This window comes from Culex quinquefasciatus, chromosome 3, assembly GCF_015732765.1.
Source record: "Culex quinquefasciatus strain JHB chromosome 3, VPISU_Cqui_1.0_pri_paternal, whole genome shotgun sequence".
NCBI lineage: Eukaryota > Metazoa > Arthropoda > Insecta > Diptera > Culicidae > Culex > Culex quinquefasciatus.
Genome location: NC_051863.1, coordinates 16,190,152 through 16,211,092, shown reverse-complemented (window position 1 = coordinate 16,211,092; position 20,941 = coordinate 16,190,152). Strand labels below are relative to the sequence as shown.

The 20,941-nt window shown below is 37.2% G+C and overlaps 1 protein-coding gene across 3 annotated transcripts in view; it reads left to right on the top strand.

The window, feature by feature from the left end:
- Nucleotides 1–20,941, top strand: part of LOC6046054 (E3 ubiquitin-protein ligase TRIP12) — a 44,950-nt gene that overhangs the window by 1,055 nt on the left and 22,954 nt on the right. Inside the window, exon 1 of one of the 3 annotated variants that reach the window (XM_038264666.1) lies at nucleotides 4,440–4,684. The exons of the other annotated variants lie outside the window; for them this stretch is intronic. The gene's annotated coding sequence lies outside the window, so the exon portion shown is untranslated. Of the gene's footprint in view, nucleotides 1–4,439; nucleotides 4,685–20,941 lie in introns of those variants that run through there. 3 annotated transcript variants of the gene reach the window in all.

Sequence of the window (20,941 nt, the reverse complement as noted above, 5' to 3'; positions counted from 1 at the left end):
TCAGCAATTTGGTTTGTATGTGATCGATAATATTTTGTTCGAACAATGTAAAAAAACATTGATTAACCGATCTTCCTTCAGATTTAAGGCCACTCAAATGCTAGCGCAAATGTTAGTATTTATCTGTAATCAACCAATCAATATTATGTTATCAATTTGTTTCAAAAGCATTACAAATCATAGTACAAAGTCTATGCGAATAGCACATCGCTTGAATTTACTTCAAATACAGAGCAGATTCGCTAATTCGAATGGAACTGCATTGGAATGAGTGAATCCAAATTCGCTAATTGGAACGACTGATAGCTGTCAAAAGCTTGAAACCACGTGTTTGGAAATTTTCGAACAATGGTGTTGGAACATTAACATCAGTCTAATTGAAACGAATTATTAAAAAAATACCAAATCTCCGCTATTTCGGCCGCCATCTTGGACTAAGAAATTCTAAATCATTTTAGAGTAGTTTAAGAGCCATACTTAAGCTGCTTAAGCTTAACAATCAAAAATATATTAATGGTAAAAAAAATCATGATACGACTATCCAAAGCTTGATCCAAAGTGAGTTTTCCAAGTCCTTTGTATAATCGAGTCTTAACTGTATCATTTGGTACAGTACTTAGATATAATTTGAGAAATAATTTAAAATTCAAGACACACCAAACTTCCCAATTATGCTAAATGATAGCAAGCAATCAGTCGTTTTCATAAATCGATTTCGTTTAGAACTATCGTTCCGGAAGCACACACACCACAACTCGATTCGTAAACGCAGTTACAAGGAAAATAAAGATAAACTCTGGAGTTTTTTTTTTTTAAAAAGGTCCAATAAACCACATTTCCAGTTCTTGCTTTTTGAGTGTTTTTGAAACCGCCTTGAGTCAGGGGTATTGAAAAACACCCAAAATGCAAAAACTGAAAATTTGGTTTATTGGACCTTTTCAAAAAAAACTCCGTTGGTCGATAGAGAACAATCTGTCGAGTTCAGCAATTGATTTAATTTGAGCAGAAGTTGTTCAAGTACCTAAATGTTATTTGATTGCAATTGGGCACTAAAGCCCTTTATCAATTTTTGTCTACAACGGTAAAAAACACGATAAAAGCCATTTCTGATCACTTTTTTCATTTTAATGCAAAAAAAAAAAATGTTGACAAGACAACTTTTTTTCGATGGATCAACTATGGTCCTCTTGGAACGAGCCGTCAAGTAGGAGCTTTTCTGTCAAGAGGGACCGCGAGGTTAATATTTCAAAATTGATTTAAAAATCCATTTTAAACTCAACATTGTACTTAGAAAAATAAGCTTTATCGCTGTAAACAATAATATCAGCAATCTAAGCTTCATTTTAGGACCCAATTAAATGATACTGTCGACTCTCTGGCTGTCGATCTTCTCGATATCAATATTGCTCCATCTATCGATAAATTCTTCAGTCCCTTCAAACTGCATACTTCAATTGGCTTTACTCCTCGATATTTTCTCTTGCTTGAAGGATCTCTTCCTCGACGGTCCCTTGGATTCTGTTTGCTTTAAAAATCTCTTCCGGTTGTCAATATTGTCACTATCTTATGGCTTGCATAGACATTTTTCTTTGCAAAACGAAGCTTTGAAGGGTGTTTGACATTAGTTTGTTTTTGTTTGCTGGACGTTGCCATGATTCTCTCCCATAGCTGGGTACCAAGAAAAACATATTTTCAATCGAGTCTTCATTTTGCATCGTTCTGTAAACTGATGATTCTCTTCCTCGACGGTCCCTTGGATATTGACAACCAGAGAGTCGACTGTATTTGTATAGTTTGTTGATGCTGGATCTAACACGCAGAAAAATATTTTGTAGAATCAGCCTGTACGAGGTTTGATTCAACAATTTTTTTGTTGAATATAATCAACCGAGAACAATGAAACATCCTGAAGATAATTAGTTTTTGTGAACCCTGGTGTGAATTTTGTTTAAAAATTGCATTTTTATTTGGTCAAATTTTAATAAAAACTGCAAAAATAACTGACGTAGTCCAACGCCACGCCATCTTTGTGAGAAATTCACCAGTTTCGAGTTCTGTGAACGAGCCCCATCTCTCAAAATCATCTCAACGCTTGCAGCGCCACCATCGTGCACACGGAAACTGCCGAAAGCGCATCCCGCAAGCAAGCAACAGCAACAACAAAAACAAACAGAAGGAAAACATCACACAAACACCAGCAGCGCACGTGTCGGCAGGGTTGGCAGAATATTGAAAACCTTGTTTTTTGATAACTTTTTCCTGAATATTTTAAAAATTGACGATTGATTACTTTTTAATTCGAATATGTTCGAATCGAATCGAACTGGGTCCTAAAATGAAGCTTAGATTTCTGATATTATCGTTTACAGCGATAAAGCTTATTTATCTGAGTACAATGACCCTTTGTACGACCACAAAGAGCTTAAAATGGATTTTCAAATTATTTTGAAAAAATCATCTCGCAGTCCTTCTTGACAGAAAAGTTCCTACTTGACAGCTCGTTCAAAGGGGACCATAGTTGATCCATCGAAAAAATGTTGTCTTGTCATTTTTTTCACTTAAGTGCCATTAACTCCCTTTAGATTTAAGGCTAGTATGCAGACCGGAAGGAAAGGGGTCAAGAAACAGCTTTACGAACAGCAGAACAAAGGAGAGGGAGCGATTTCTTGGGGCTTTTCTTCACCCTCTCTGACTTGCTTGCGCTGCCGCTGTTGCCCATTTGATTTTTTTCTTGACCGGCTCCTTCCGAGGTGCGTATACCGCTTTAACCAATTGGGATGCTTCTCCCCGCATTTTGTTGCATTTGAATTTTGAAAATAAATTGAATTTTGTCTAAGTTATAGCCTTTCAGGGTTGTTAAAATATCAAAATATCAGCTCTCAGCAACTACAAATATCCCACCTAAATATTCACGCCTCAAATACAACTGCTTTTCTCTCCTCTTTGAAACTCTCAGTGCCGAACATAGCCGAACACGTTTTCGTGTTTACCCACTCGCGATTGACATTTTCCTTTTCTCTCTCATTCCCGCTTCCACGATTATCCTACCGCACCAGCGTTTAACCACAAAAGCCGCCAAAAAACCAATTTCGCAAACGCAGTTTAACGGGACGTCATGCGTGGTCGGCTCCTAATCGCCATCTCGCGTTCTCTCATTGCAGTTTTCGGAGAGATTGAGAGACTCAGTGGTGAGAGCGCATAGTCGAGGAAAAGGGGAGGATCGATAGAGAGAGAATGACATCGCTGGGAATCACAAGACACAAGAAGAGATCTCACAAGCTATAGTGACGGCCGCTATACTCTCGGATATTTTTGGTGCAGAGATAATCTATTGATAGCATTTCTATCACTCATTTGCAACACTGTAGCCTTTATAAGATTTTTGACGGTTTTGAACCTTCAAACTTCGTGTTCCGATTTGCCCCACTTCCCGTTGACGTAGAGTGCTAATATTTTGGTCAGATGCTAGTTTTATATGTACAGTACACTCAAAATCAGAAGTATCCCTCAAAAGGGTACTTTCATTCCTCAAAAAGGACTTTCTATCCTTTTTTAAAGTTCACCCGGCGTTACCCTTTTAAAAGGGTATGTCAAAATCAGTACATTTTCGATACCCTTTTAAAGGGTGACGACGGGTGAACTTGAAAAAAGGATACTTTTTACTTTGAGTGTACAAACAACCCCTGAAAATTTCAGGCAGATTGGTGAGGTCGATGCGAGATGGGTATGCTTTGCTCGTGGACTCGCTCTTAATGAACAAAGTGATTAGAAATGGTTCTTAATAGTGTTTTTTACCGTTGTACATAAATATTGACGTAGGGAATTAGTACCCAATCAACGAACCCGCTCTATTAACGCAGCTTTGAATGAATGATTAAATTCTAGGGGTTTTTTGTGGGTTCAATAAACATATGAAACAGAATAGCTTATAGGACCTTTTAAAAAAAATCAAATCCGGAGTTTTTTTTTTTTGAAAAGGTCCTATAAACCAAATTTTCTTTTCTTGCTTTTTGGGTGTTTTTGAATACCCCTGACTCAAGGCGGTTCTAAAAACACCAAAAAAGCAAAAATTGAAAATTTGGTTTATAGGACCTTTTCAAAAAAAAAAATCCAGAAATGATTTCTGGAGTTTTTTTTTGTAAAGGTCCAATAAACCAAATTTCCAGTTTTTGCTTTTTGGGTGTTTTTAGAACCGCCTTGAGTCAGGGGTATTGAAAAACACCCAAAAAGCAAAAACTGAAAATTTGGTTTATTGGTCCTTTTCAAAAAAAACTCCAGATTTGCTTGTTGTACCGAATCAAAAATTAGTCAAAATAGGCACTTTTCCCAAAAGTTTAGAAATTAATAAAAAAAAAACCCCTGACAACACTGCCGCGCTCCGCCACAAACACAAACAACATTCGTCTCTGTGAACGTGTTCGTCTCGTCGTCGTCGTCGCCTCTCGTCAGTCGGTTCCGAGCAGTCGAGCGAGTGCGAGTTTCGAGTGTTGCGACATTTACGTTTCTTTCTTTGTTCCGTGCGGAGGTTCGTGTGTCAATCCCAGCAGGCCCAAAGAGCTATCATCATCAGCCAGTGTACTGGTAGAGAAGAGAAGCAGCCGTTTTCGAATCGATAAACTTTTCTTTCGGGCCCCCGGTTATTCCGGGTGTGTGGCGCCGCCGCGTTCCGGTGGGGATCGAACCCGTAAGTACCCTTGCTTGTGGCCGTGCCGGAATCGGCTTCCGGTGGTGGCCACGGGGGCAATCTTATGTAAGGCAGAGCCGAGCGAAAAAAAAGTCGACGGAAAAACGGCAAATAATGGCCGAATTCGAGGAGGAAAAAAGGTTTCCGAGCCGGATATTTACGACGGAATTGACCGTGGTTGGTTCCGTGGGGGGCACCCGGGATCGGTTCCGCACTCGAGACCGCTTGTAAGAGACTCCCATCTCGGGAAATTGACGACAGAAACCGCGACGAAAAAAGGTGCTCAGCCCCAGTGCGGAGGAAAAAGTATGGCCATTTTGTGTGAGCTCGACTCGAATCGAGTTGGCTGGTTGGTTGGCTCTATCGCCGTCATCACAGCAGCAGCAGCAGCAGAAGCAAATGGGGAGCGCTAGTGCTACGTATTATACGATTTTTTTTTTTATTTCACAGTATTTTGTTCAAACCTCGTTTGCTCGTTCGAGCTGCTGCTGTTGCTAACACTCTGAACGAATGGTGTATCAGGAGCGCAGCAGCACGCTGAGTGTGTTGGCAAAATTGAGCTAGGCTGGTGGTCGGAAGTTTGCTCGAAAAATTGAATCATCTCAGTGTAATTGCACGACGAATTTGATTAGGATTCGTTGAAGTTCAATGTCGGATTTTGCAAAGGCAAATTTGGTAAACATACTAACTATATTAAGCTTTTGAAATCATTGTAAACAATGTTTGGAATTCAATTGACATATCCGGACTGGTTTTGAAAACGATAAAAATACTAAAATCAGGATCCGGAACAAATAGTATAGACCTACGAGACACGAGAAGGCCTAGGATTGAAAACTCGTAACTGCAGAACATTTCAAAAAGGTCTAGAGTTCGTAAACGCTAGGCTGCCAACAATTTAATACAATCTAGGTATTTGAAGTTCACGATGGAAAAGAAGCACCAGGGCAGTGGACAGCATGCTGTAATAACGGAAACGGGATGTGGTAACGTGTATAACCTGTATCATTTCACAAGGAGAAAATAGAGAATCATTAATACATTTTTTAGGAAAATGTCCAAGTGCTTATTTTGTTGACTTCTGTCGGTTTCCAACTGTTTACTCGGGTATGTCATATTTTTTTGTTGGAAGGAGATTCATGCCACTGATGGAAACCGTAAGTGACTTGTACGCTTCCAGTAATGTGGAAATTAACCACTTTAATTTGGGACTGTTTTGCGGGCTACCGCTACGAAGGGTTAGCCTGAGTGCGCTGAAGGTAAAATACTAACATCTAGGTGCTTGAAGTTCACGTCGGCATTTGGGAAGCGCATTTTTAGTTTGGAAGTTCAAAGCATTTTGAAAATTTGTTTAAGCTTTATATTTTGTAATACCGCCTTCAGGGAAGACATTAAGGCTGGGTGAGATTGAGTCTTATAAATTTCCTGATAACGGTTATTAAACCATTGGCAACTGTCGCTGAGAATTGCGGATAAAGTTGCATAAATCGTTCGAAGTTTGCTTCGCTTTTATCTGTCCAAGTAGTTCGGAATGCATTTCTTCTCTCTTCTAACTATCCCCCGTATAATGGCTATTTCGAAGGTTTTATTGTTCATTTTCTCCTTCAGTCGAGTAAATCTAATTTTTTGAAACTTGCCAACTCTGTTCCCAACTTGGGGTTAATAGGTTGTTGAAAGGTACTCCACAGCTTAGGATGGTAATTTTACTGAATATTAAAAAAAATGATAAAAAAAGAAATTTTTAACTTTATACGTTCGAAAAAAAAATTGTCGTAAACGTAACACAAATCTGAATCTTTTGCAATTTGATGCTTCCAATTTGTTCAATTACAGCGAACAGTATAAGATTTTAGTTAATTTTAGTCGATCTGGCTCGAGATCGAGCCTGAATCGAGTCGAGGCTCGAGCCAAAATTCTCAGTGGGCAGTGCATTGAAAGGAGGTGTCAAGGACGTATTAGAATATGACAAACTCGCAGAAACGTCGGTCTGCACACATTTGGATTTGTTTGCGAGTTTGGGTAACTGTCAAACACAAAAAGTTTGAGTTTGTCTGTCATAGTCTAATACCTCCTTTATTATGCAAAGTGTTAAAGTAGTAATGCTGCGACATAGCCGGAATGGCGATGAATAACGTATTACGTAGTTCATATCTTAGACTGCTTACTCCGATGGGCGGCATTGACAAAAGGTGTGAAAGGGACAAAGTCAATGTTTACATTTGTTTATAGGACCTTATCAAAAAATAAGTTGAGATATTAACTTACTTGAAAAACAATGATGGGTTGTGAAAACGCAAGTCTTTTTTTTAAATGTTATGCTTTCTAGGTACCAGCAGTTCACATTCGTGTCAGGGAACTTCGTTTTATACATTGTAGGTACTTCAAATTTCTGTTGTTTTCACGATAACCAGGGTTGTTACGGAAAAGTCGAAAAAAAATTCGCGCCATCCCTAAACCCAATCCTCGTGAAATCCGCGCCTTTTTAGAAAAATAATTTCGCTACAAACATACAATAGAGTTTTAGAATAATTTCAATGTTCCAATCTCAGAATGCAGAATCTTGAAACGCTGAAAATTATATGGATAAATTATTTTTTCTAGGATAAAGTAAACAAGAGGCAAAACCCAAAAAAAAACTTAGGGGAAAAAAATCAAAAATAGAAATCTCAACATTTAGAAATTTAGATCTAAAAACTAAACCGAAAAAAAATAAAAAAGAATCATAGAATTTTAAAAATTTGAAAATTTTAGAATTTTCTTAATCTTGAGATTTGAAAATTGAAAAAATACAGTTCGTAATCGATGCTCCTCCCCAAAGTGTCTCTCAGAAAAATCAAAGCACGAAATTTTGGTAGCATTTAAGAATTTAAGAATTCTGCACTTTTTCATTTTGTGATAGGTCCACAATTTAAGAATTTAAGAAATAGAGAATTTCAGAATTCTAGATTAAATTTTCAAAAGGTCCTATCTGCATAGGAAACCAATGACGGATAGATTGTTTTGAATATTTAATGTAGGATTCAAGAGTTTGATAGAGAATTTATATATATTGTTCTCTGGATTGCTTTTAACTTTTTTTAAATCTTGACTGATTAAATCATTTCTATTTTGAATATTGAAATTTTTGAATCCCAAATTTATTCAGCATGTTTTTTTGAACTTTCTTTTACTTTTGTTTATGCCTTATTTAACATTTTCAATTGCTCAGAAACGAATTATGATGCAAAACACAGCTAAAATGAACTCATAAACGCTGTAATGTACGTAAAACTAACTTATTGTGACTTGATGATTCACCAATAAAACTGAATTGGGTCCTAAAATGAAGCTTAGATTGCTGATATTATTGTTTACAGCGATAAAGCTTATTTTTCTGAGTACAATGAACCTTTGTACGACTACAAAGAGTTTAAAATGGATTTTTAAATCAATTTTGAAAAATTAACCTCGCAGTCCTTCTTGACAGAAAAGTTCCTACTTGACAGCTCGTTCCAAGGGGACCATAGTTGATCCATCGAAAAAATGTTGTCTAGTCAAAAAAAAATTTTGCATTAAAATGAAAAAAAGTGATCAGAAACTGTTTTTAATCGTGTTATTTACCGTTGTACATAAAAATTGACATAGGGCTTTAGTACCCAATTTAAATTGAAATAAATTCCACATTTTTTATGTTTTGAATTTCAAATCTTTTAACGTGCAGACTTCCATGTCAATCATGTCAATGATTTTTCATTCAAAGATATAAATTTTGCGTTGCTATCAATATTTTGACAAAATTTATTCTACAAGTTGTTTAGAGTAGTGCCCTACACATGCTGATTCCTTTTGGTAATGATTATCCCATTCCTTGCGAAGTTATGAAAATCGTCATTAATCAATGATTGCAAAGGAGGACGTCAATGATTGTACCACAAAATTGTATAAAATTTGAAACACATTTGATTTAGACCAAAAATTCTTTAAGTGATTCATTTTGGTGCAATTTTTTAAAATTGAATTCAATACAGAGAATTTCAGAGTGATGATCAATTTTCTTCGAAAATGATCAACGGCTTCACTTTAAGTTATGAATTTCAAAACTTCTCATCTTTTAAATTTTGGAATCTGAATTTTTAAATTTTTTGAATGTATCCAGTGTAAAATAAACGTTACTCAAAACTCTAAAGAAATTAAATAAGCAGATGTTTAAAAGTGAGTTGAGTGTAGTAATAAATTTGTTTAAAAAAATACTCAACAATACATTTAAAAAAATATATTTCTTCATGATCTTCATCGTTCGACGTTTCTTATTAAGAAAAAACAAACAAACTTTTCAAGAAGATAATGCAATTAATAAGATATCGATGTTTTTGCACACAACGAAATTAAAAACAAATTTTCCGTAACAACCCTGGATCACCATCTTGCTGTGTCTTTTAATGATTTAAGATTTGTGGTTTCTTGATAAGCGATTTCCACCAATATTTGCTAGATGATTTTATTCCTCTATATTAAAGTATTCGGAATTAAATAACCCTTCTACCCCTTCCCCAATTTTACTTCCCCCTTAAAAAAATATATGCCAAATTTAAACGTACACACCACACCTAACTAATTCGGATCGTTTGGTACGGTATGTCCGCGCATCCTTACTCCCCTGTTGATTCTGTGAAATGTGGTCCGTTCAAAGAATCTGTCTCTTCGGTTAATGCAATGCAGTAAGCCTGGTCGCTTTATTTTTTGCTATACATTTTGATTGAAATGAAAACAATAAAAAATTAAAATCATTATGAAAAATAATTTTATAAATCTGAAACAAACAATTTAAATACAGCTCCAATTTCACTCATACTTTTGCGTTCGTACTCGTACATGCAATACACATGCATAGCGACTGCCCTATTGCTGTGAAAATCCGCATTTTAAGTCAAAGATTGCGAACTGATTTAGTGAATTTGCACCACAAAAAAAAAAATATGTATGAGCAAAGCAACCCTCGCAATCATCCTTTTTCGTTGCGCTTGTATCGTGTCCCTGTGACGACTATTCATAAGGGCGCAACGTACAGCGAGTGCCGCCGACTAGGAATAATGGAATGCTTTTATGATGAGAATGATGAGTGCACCCAAATAGATAGAAATTTTGAATGGACCATTCTAATATTGCGACTGTCGAAAATTCGTATCCTTTCAGAGAACATACACACACACAAACTTGTGAATCGCTGGAAGAGGGGTCACTAACCCGACGTCTGACACTGCGTGGTGTCACTTGTCGACTTCCTCAACTCTAAAGGGGGAAACCGAATGGTTCATTTTACCCCGTTGAACCCTACGCTAGTGCTAGATTTGGAACATTACATCTGTCCGTGAGTTCAACATCGGCGCTTATGTTGCCCCCACGCATAGAGTGCGCGCGCGAGAGAGAAAAACCACCAAGGCTGAATTTGTGGAAGTGGTTCATGGTCCCCCCAAGTATAGACTGGTCAACGCGATGATCTGAATACCCCTGCACGACGCCCCTGTGTACAGAGGAGCTACCCATATGTTAATTATGCTGCCCTCTTCAGCCCACATCAAAGCCACGAACGACGAAGGCCGCTGCTGCTGCTCCGAAGCCACAGAAGCATATCGAAAAAAAAGAAAGAAAGAACCAACCGGGCAGGAAGGGCATTTGACCTCGACTTGAGAGCTCTCGAGGGCCAACGTCGATCGAGTTGTTCGATTACGGTCGATGGTGCCCGTAGAACCGCTTCTCCCCTATTCGGAAAGTAAATACACACTGACTGGCTCAACGCAGCAACGCTCAAAGAATCAAAGAGAGAGAGAAACGTTGAAAACAGGGGTGTCAATGTAGAGAACCTACCTCCCAGCCAGCCAACTAGCAGCAGCAGCAGCAGCATAACGTGTACCAGACCGTAAATTGCTGCTGCTGCTAGAAAAACATGAACGGATTTCACTCTCATCGAAATGGCAGCAGCAGCGTAGCATAATCAAACGGATTATTATGGGAAGGCAAAGAATATTGACGGGCACCCACTTCTTCGTGTGCTCCGTTCTCCTGTTGGTGACGGCAAGCAGGCCCTCGTGGTTTGTGTAAGTTTCCTGATGTTGCCACCACCACCAACACCTTCGATATCGGAAGAAGAGTGCACCCCCCTGCTCTGGAACTGCGAAGCAAAGAGCTGAGATGGAGTTGGATTTTTCCAATATAACTTCAGTGCACGGTGACTATTGAATTGCGTAAAATTTTGAAATCTTTAGAAGATTTGTGAAATATGGCATCATTTGCGAATGCCGCTATAAAAAGTTTAACAGAATTCTACTAATATTACCCGCTAGCTGGCAGCGAAATTATGAAAAATTATATTTTGTAGGTATCAGTCTTTTGAATAAGCTGAGGAAGCTTACATTAGTCCTGGGTATTATTAGGTGGTGATATCCTGGCGACCGATTTCGATTGGCCACCACTTGGTAGGGCCTAACCTCCAATTTAGACCGGGACTGAAATTCACTTCCAGATTAATTTCCCCGGAAGACAGAAAATTTCGCAATATTTTAATCATTTTTAGCCGAGATTACGAAATTTAAAAACCTTTGAGTTTTTTTTTTTTCATTTTTTTTTATTTTTCCCGTGTTTAGGAGGTCATTTTGAGCAACTTTTATTCTGCGAAAAACTTCTCTTGTTTTATGTTTTTCTTGTTTCATATTTTGTATTGTAATTTGCATTTATCTTGTTTTGGTTACGTTTGTTTGGGTAATATTTGGCCTATTCTACCACCTGCTATCATTATTTTGCCTATCTCATTTTTTCATGTTTTTACAGTCATTTTTTTCATTTTTGCCTGTTTTCACATTGTTTGCACCATTATCATTTAAATTGTTAAAAAAAATGTGTAGAGGCATAGTCTGGGACACTACAAAATTACTGCAAACTTCGTTTGAAATGCCTTTCCGCCTTTTCGGCCACGATTTGCTATTATTATTTTTATAAACCATAGTTATGTAACAAAAATTGATTTTGTAATAAAGAAGACATAACTTCCTAGGATTGCTGCCAATTAAATTTTTTATACTTCTATTTATTTGCTCCAAAAAGTTAATTGTAATTATTTGAATTCATTTAAGTTCTTGGTAACGAATGATCAAATGTCGGTTATCGTCACCATAATTCAATAAACCACAACATTGAAATGCTTTAATTGTATGATGGGTAATGATAAACAGAATGTACTTTTTCTGTACTTCTTTCACTTAAAATTACAAAAGAGATCACAGTTAGTTTGTTTACTGTATCTTTAAACATCATAATCAACGAATATCGTGGAAATATGTACAAAATTCTAAATTCCATAATCATTCTGCCTTTCAAGATCAAGACATTCAGTCTTTTGAGACGTTCTGTCTTCTGAACAAAAGACATAAATCGGCCTTTTTAATTTCGGCCTTTTGAGGCAATCCCATAATTTTTCTAAAATTTTAAGAGTTCTTCTTTCCAATTCTTTTTAAAGGTCAAAAATTGGCTGAAAAAAGGATTTTTGGCGATTTTATAAATCGAAACCCGTCCTAAGACGGGTTGGGTTGTAGAGGGTTAACTGCTCATGTTCGCATAAATGTCCCATGTGCAATAATAGTGAGATAAGAAAGACACATTGTAACTTTTTTTTATTTTTAAAAAACTATTGATACCCTTCCTCAACGTTAGTTGTGATTTTTTGCTTATGAAAAAAAAAACTGCTCTGAGTTGTTGTAAGGGACCATCCATAAACCACGTGGACACTTTTTTCTGGAATCTCAGATCCCCCTCGTGTACAATTTCCATACAAAACAAATATGTTTTGTGTAAGTTTTTAAAAATCAGCATCATGAAGAGGTAGTTTTGGATCGATTTGATGTCTTCATCTTGAATAAAAAAAAAAACTTTTCACTGTTCACATCAATTTAGATTTTTGTTTTTTTTTTTTCATAAAATTATTTTTATTATGTCCTTTCCTGTGCTGGGACCTGGTTCGAACCGAGTCGGCTTTTGTAATTACCCTTTTCTTAGGGCTAAGAGTAATTACAGAGGATTTTGTCACCAATTTTGAATTCTGCTACTCCATTTTAAAAAAATTCTCGACTTTTTTATAAGGTGCAATAAACAAATGTAAATATTGAGTGTATCTCTTTCACACTCACCCTTTTGTCAATGTCCATCGGAATAAGTGGGATACACTCAATGTTTACATTTGTTTATAGGACTTCAAGATGTTAAGAAGTTGTATCAAGTCCAAAAATAAAAAAAATAAGATTTTTTTTAGCGATTCGATTATCCGAAGTGATTTTTTCTTGACATTCGGATGATCAGGATTTTACAAAAAAAATATTTTTTTTTAAAACAAATCCAAACATGCTAAATACGATCATCAACGCAGGAAAATGTAAATTAAGTTGTTTTCAATTAATTAAACTTTATTGAAATTAAGAAATTTGGAAAATAAACTTTTTGAAATATTCAAAACAAATAAAAAATAAAGTAGGATAAAAACCAAAAATCAAAAATAAAATAAAAAATTCTTAGTTTAAAAAAATACAAAAATTCAGAAATACAAATATTTAAAAAAAAAACTGATATTAAATTTTTCCCCTCCATCTTAGATTACAAACTTTGGAGTATTTTTAGAATCATATTCTAGGTAAGGTTTTGAAAAAAAATGAGAGTGAAATTTTGGGAGGACTCTTGATGATCTAGTGCAAACTTTTTTATTGAAATTCCTTGATTTTAAAATGTTTTGATTTTTGAATTTTCGATTTTATTCTTTTTTTAATCTTTGAGAAGCGTTTGGTGAGCTTTTATCTTCAAAAAAAAAAAGTTTATTATGTCCTTCGGTACTGGGTACTTGTTAGGACCGAGTCGGCTTTTGTAATTATTATTATTTTTTTTTTAATATAACATTTCGGACTCAAATACCGACCATTCTTTTTCTTTTAAAATCGAGTTCTGCGACCCCATTCAAGTTAAAATTGAACATTCGATTGCCTTTTAGATTAAAAATTGCATTTTTTTTTTTTCAATATGTTATTACCGCCATTTTGGCAGCCATCTTGAATTTAGTAGTTTACGGGTCACACTTAAACTCGATCATAACAAATAAGACAACGAAAAAAAACTTTTGTTAACGATTTTTTCCGAGACTTTCGGATAATCGAGCCTAGACTGTATTAGGTTTTAAATTTCTCAATTTAAAATTTTTATGTTTCCTAATTTTTGAATTTCTTAATTTCATTTAACATTCAGAACTGTATTGTTGCTATAATATTATGCTCAAAATCGATCCATTTCAATGAATTTTCGTGTTCGCCAATAGGGTTGGCAAAATCAAAAGTCAGGAGTGATCGACCAAGCATTCTCCAAGACGCATTTGAAAGAATAGCTGCGCTAGGTCAGTCTAAAACACATTCAAACAGAATTTCAGTTTTTTACCTCAATAACCTGTTGACGAATTTTGGTATGTATTTTGTTAATCGAGTTTGGATCGACATCATTGCTATGTTTGTTCTTCTATTTAGAATAATTGTTGTAATTTTGGAAGCATTTATAGATAACCGGCTCCGTGGCTTAATGGTTACGGCTTCTGTCTCACAAGCAGATAGTTCAGGGATCAAATCCCGGTCGGTACCTTTGAAATTTGGAATCATGAATTTGAACTTTGAATATGAACAAAAACGAAAATAAATCAGGTGGGATTCGAACTCACACCTTTGGATTGGTGGTCTGGGACGCTAAGCAGTCGGCCATCAGAAGGTTTACTCTCGAGCATTGAATTGATCCGTAGTGTTGAAACATGTTATCTCTATCCTCTCATATTAAATACGCGCTGATCCCTGATTTGCCTGAGGGGATTGGAAGTCTAAATATAGATCGAGTTTCCTTCAGATGCTTGCTTCTATGTTTAGGCGGGGCCGAACAATGCCCAGCGACCTCGGAATTGGACCGCAAGGAGCTCTGTCATTCTGAAACGAGTCGTTGGAAGCAGCGCGAGGGCTATCACCACCTAATACCCGGGATTGAGATAAGTTGTATCAGCATTCGTCATATACAAAGCCTGATACAAACTATACTTTCCCATAATTTCGCTACCGGTTAGCGGGTATTGGATTGGACTACACACACACACACACACACATTTTGGAAGCATTTATAGATCTCAGATTTCGATATTATGAATAACTAATACTGTGTCAGAATCTTCGTTTCACATTTCCACCCTCGTCCAAAGTCAATCCCTTTTACGGTTACCTATCCACCTAACCAACACTCACACACACCCTTCTCAGTCTCGATTCGATTTCACTCTTGTGATGTTCTGCTGCTCGTTGTGTTCATTCTACTACCAACACCACCATCGTGAGGTGGAGAGGTCGATCGTCGGACTCAACTCTTCCAGTCTTTGGTTTCGTTAGCTTCGGTTCGGTTCGGTTCGGTTCTCAAGATCCGGTTCTCCGGGAGAGAGAGAGGTTAGTGATCTTCTTGGTGTGGAGACGGGAATCAAGTGTGATAATTAGGTAGAATCTATTCTTCGCCTTTTTGGGAGGTTGCTAAAAAGTTACCTCAAACGCGGATCAAATCGATAGCTGGATAGACTGTGTTGAATGAAAGTTTAATTAGGTTCCCTCGGGTTATGACCCCTGTGTCGAGAACGTTGTGTTTTATGCCATTACATTCATTCATATGAATACCCACACGTATAAATTTATGCTGCCTCGGACGGTGAATTAAATCGTTCCTCTTCATGTTCCTGTGCTGGGGTTCCTTCTGACCACCATCAACTGCGTATTATGAAGTGTGTGTGTGTTTCTGTGTGTATGCTGCACACGGTGTTATTGAACTGGACAATAACCTTTATTTACATTTGTTCCCGGTGTGTATCGTTTTCATTCCAGTCCAGTCCTTCCTCCGTTGGCCAGAGAGAGGAGGGACACATATGGCAATGAGTAGCACCCAAAAAATGTGGTGTGAAATGACGTTACGAAAAACTATTGTAGTGTGTTCCAAATCAACACTTGAAACGTTTAGGTGGCCAGGCCTACTGTGTCAAATTTATCGTTTCAAAGAATCATCACTGCGGTCAACTTTACACAGTGGGTCTGGCCATAGAACAGATTAGCCAAGATTAATCGCGAAAACTTTTTTAACTGTGCACAACAAAACCAAAAACACGTCTCGTGGCAATTATATCAAGAGGAGCAGCAAAAAAAAGGAAAGAAATCCTGGCTGGCGCAGTCTGGCGAGGGCCCCGGAGGTGTGGCACATCCACCGACAACACCATCAATAGCAATAAAAACAACAACAAGACAGGCAGGACGAAAGGAGTCAAAGGAAGGAAATATGAGGGTAGAGTGCGTGTGCGACTGGGAAGCGAGGGTTAAGTCTTGGTCGTCGTCGTCGTCTGATGTGTTTCGACGACCTCCAGGGGATTGCTTCGTCGTTTTGCTGCGATTTTTTGTTGTTGAGTGTGTGTGTGTGTGTCTGATTCTCGTCGTTTCGTTGTTCACGTTATGTACACTCGGTTTCCACTTTGTGAATCTCGCTCGCTTTATATAAAACATGCTTCCCAGAGCGCAGTGTACGGTAGAACCTGTTGTGTTGTTTCTCTTTGGTTGGGCGAAATACATAGGAACAGTTGGAGCGTCTTCATTGTGGTTGTCGTTTTGACGTCGTCGTGTTTTTTTTTTGCGACACGATCTCGACGTCCGGAAAGTTGGCAGTGCGTCGACGACGATGACGAAGAGGTCGGCGAGACACATCGGTCAGGTATTCTGCCGTTCTACGCATAATTGTCCCATGTCAGTTTTTGACGATTTTGACTTTATGCCATTTTTAAGTTTAGTCTGATGTGTACTTTAAGAAAAACACATAAAATCTGGTACTTTGTTCGGAAACTCATTAAAAACAACACCAAGTCTGTTTGTCCCATCGTTGAACTTCTACGCATAATTGTCCCACCAAGTATTTTCTTACACGGAATCATTAGTTTTACTAACCATTATGCCTTGTTTATCTGTTGTATAGCAAGTGGATCACAAATAAGGGTGATAAACTGCTAACTGGAGCGACTAGGGACACATAGGGCGAATATGAACCCACGGGACAATTATGCGTAGAAACACAGAAATCGGTCGAAAAATTTCAATCGCGTTTTTCTCAGTTGCACTTTTTTGAACATGGGACAATTATGCGTAGAACGGCAGTATTGGTCACCTAATTAAGGTGAGCAATATTAGCAAATTAGTCGGGACGATTCGTTTTGTAAATTTGGGAAGTTTAAGACGTGATTAAGATTGCGATAATTGAAGACGAGTTGCTAATTTGACGTCAGATTACAATTTTTAAAATATTTATGCCTCGCACAACAACCAAATTTATGAAACGATACCGAAACACTGCATTTTACGGTATGTCCAGGCATCCTTCCTCCTCTGTAGAATTTGTCAAATGTGTTCCGTTCTCCGCATCCTCTTTGTGGTGAACACAACGCAGTAGGGCTGACCGCTTTAATTTTTCTAATTTCTTTTTTTTGCAATTGAGTAATTCTGTACGAAATCGGTTAATTACGACAATTTTTATATTTTATATTTTTAAATGCCTTCCATATGACTAAAAAAGCTATTTCTTGCCATAGGTTCACCAAGTCTACATACAATGTTGGCAGCTGTCCATACAAAAATGGTACGTGATAATGTGAAAATCAGTATCTTTTGAATTAATCTTCTGATGAATTTGGCGTCTTCGACAATGTTGTAGGTATTTTGAGTGCTATTCAGAAAAAAAAAATAATTTTTTGCTGATTTTTTGATTAACCTTTTTTACAAAAACTCAATCCCCCAAAATTCGTATTTTTTATTTTATTTTCGAGATATTTTGATATGTTTAAGGGGCAAAATCCGCAACTTTTGAACCATAGAGAACCATATGGTCAGAAATTCTGCCGCCGTATTATAAACTTCAAGGGCATTTCAGTGAGCAAAAGAGTTCCTCAATTTTGCCCAGAGTAACGAGAGTTTCTCAATGTTCCTCCGAGTTACTCCGATTGCTTTTCACCAATCCCACCTATATAGATCAACCTTGTGTCAGAAAAGTGTGTGTGTCGTTGCTAGGGGTTTGTTTATTTTGAAGAAAAAAAAATGTCATCTGGAAGCTGAAGTACAACAAGACACGATAAGGTAAGTTTCTTCGGCAATCCGGTGGACCGCTCTTAGAAAAGGCGGATTCCGTTGCCATCTGAAAGAGCTCTCTAATCTCGTTGTACCTTTTTTCCTCTGCAGTTCCCGGAGCTCGCCAGCGTCGCAATTGCGGCCGTCGTCTCCTGTTGCGGAAAATATATTGGAACTGATGCCGGAAAAGCGTTTTGAAATCCAAAATGGTTTTGTGTATACTGGCCGTGTGGCCAAGTTCTCCGTCGGCAACTACAACTGACGCCTCGTTGCAATGGTCCACTGTGAGGTATGCCCCACCAGCAGTAACCTCAACCTCAACCTGGCCAAGTTCTGCGTCAAGCGTTCGTACGCTGCCAAGATCAAGGAACCAACCAGTTTAAGCTGCGCCTGGTCTGTTCCTGGAAGAGCAATAACTGTCGGAGGCGAGCGAGACAACAACATCCTGAACAGTCGGTGAAAAGTGTTCCCTCTCCCTGGCCCCTGCAACTATCTGCCAGAGGAACCACACTGTCTGCACACTATAAAATTGTGAAATTGTAAAATAAATTAAAAAAACTTAAATAATGTGTTTTAATTTGCCATATTCTGAAGATTTGGAAATCAGCAAAAAATTCCGTTTCGTATTCTTATGAGACATCGGTGAAGGTAGCCGTATGCTTCATGAGGTAGTGGGGGCCACACTGATTGTTGATCCGACTAAATTAGTCCTTTTCGGAGAAATCTACGAAGTCACTCTAAAGATTGTTCCCGTTACACTGGAAATTTGGACATTGAAGATTCTGCAGCAGTTTAGGACTAGTTTATGAATCCTTCCTGAGGTTAACTTGCTGTCGACCTCCAGCGCGGCAGGAGTCTCCCGGTTTTTCCTCCTGCTGGTGCGCTGGCGGGCGCTTCGGCTGAAAAGGTTCCTGTTTTTCGGAAAAAGATGAAACTGCGTCCAAAACATACAGGTCTGCTGCGGGAGAATTTAAAAAAAATGTTTACTTTTTAAGTTGACATTTGCCTGACATTGACATTTTGTTAAACCAAGGTATCAACCTATGGGTGGGAATTGAAGTTTCTCGGGAGTAAGCTGAGAAACTCAGAGTTACTCCCAGAGTTTCTCACTGAATTGCCCTTGATAAACTTTGAAAAAAAAAAAAAAACGAAGGTTCATACCTATATCCGTGTCCTATCTAATGCTAACTAGGTGAAAAAAAAATGCTAGCTAGATAGGAAAACCAGCAAGATTGGTACGAAAGAGCACACCGGCATCGATACTTATTTTTTTATGTAACCGAAAGTTTGATTTCGGCGAAATATTTGGAGTTTTAGATTTTTAAAAATAGTGACCATGAAAATTCTGAAAATATTTGTTTTTGGAAAATTCTGTTTTACAAATAACTTGTTTCCTCGTGATGGAAACAAGGGCGTCTATGCATCCCGATGATATTTTTTGAGCTTTTATTTTGCCTTTAATAGTAAATAAAATAACAATGTATGTATTCTAGCATATGTTGCCAAAATACTGACAAAATATGCAGCGAGTTCATAATAAAAAAAACACAAAAAAACAATTATTTAAAAAAGATATCTGCATTGAAAAAAATCAAACATTCGATTTTATGGATTTTATGGGTATGGCGGTTGTCGACGCTCCATATAAAAAAGTTTTTTTTTTGTATGTACAATTCTGGAGTTGGACTCAAGGCGGTTTTAAAAGCACTCTAAAAGCCTAAACTGAAAATTTGGTTTATTGGACCTTTAAAAAAAAATAATCCAGCATTGGAGCATAACATTTCAAAAGGGCACATAACTTTTGTAAACAATAGTGTATCCCTTTCTCTCAAATGACAGCTTACATAAGGTGTGAAAGGGACACACTCTTGTCTACAAAAGTTATGTGCCCTAATGAAATGGCAAGCACGAATTGTTCACGAGGGGGTTGAGATTTCCGACAATGTTTCCACGTGGTTTGTGGATGATCATATTCATATCATATTTCTGGACCAACATTTAATTATTTAACAAAACCCGCAGCGTTAGAAGGTAGCTGGGAAGGCCAGCTATTGTTTACCTCTTCGAGTTATGTGAAAAACGTACCGAGACAACGTAATTTTCAAACTAGTTCCGGCCGTCGAAATGCTTATCTGGCCTTTTCTCGTGTTGTTCCAGATTTTAGGAATTCATAGATATTGAGCAACATTCAGACAGCACTGTTATTTATGCATGTTGTGATACTTTCTGCTTTTTTAATTGAATTGAAAATTAAAACTTTTTTTTTATTTAAAAGGAGCACATATTAATACAGGTAATAGAGCAAAGTTCTTTATTTGAAAAAAAAAAAAAACTAAAAAAGGTTATTATTTGACGGTCCAAAACGTCTTACTCGGTACTGATGTGTCATCCCGAAAAAATATCTACAATTTTCTATCAAACTTTCAGTAACGGTCCAAGAATGCAAAATATTAAAATATTGTCATAATAATTTGAACTTCCTAATCAAATCTGTCCCTGTTTTCACATCTAGCTTTTTTTAAAGGTTGTATAAGCTATTGTGTTTCATATGTTTATAGGACCTATCAAAAAAACTCTAGACATCAGCTTGAACTGTCAGATTTGTACCAGCGTTACAAGGCTTTGAAAACTCATGACAGATTTCGGAATAAAAAAAATATTTGTTAAAAAAGTTTTTTTTTTTCATTTCTTAACATTTTTATATTTTGTTTTATATTCATGTTTTAATCATTTGTATAACTGTGTCAAAAAAACGATCAACGGAAAGCATTAACACATACTGAAAACGTGTTGTTCTACTCATTTAGATATTAATTTAGTTTTTGCCTTCCTCACTTTACTGAGGAAAGGCTATAAAATCACTCGACAAACGAACTTTTTAGTTAAACCTCCTAGGCCTACCTTCATTTGTACATATCGACTCAGAATCACCAGCTGAGCAAATGTCTGTGTGTTTGGCTGTATGTAGACATGTGTACCAAATCAATGTCACTGGAATATCTTGTCACAGACTCAACCGATTTTGGCCGAAATTGTTTTAATCGATCCGTCTTAACGTCCTCTAAGTTGCTTTTTAAATTCATGC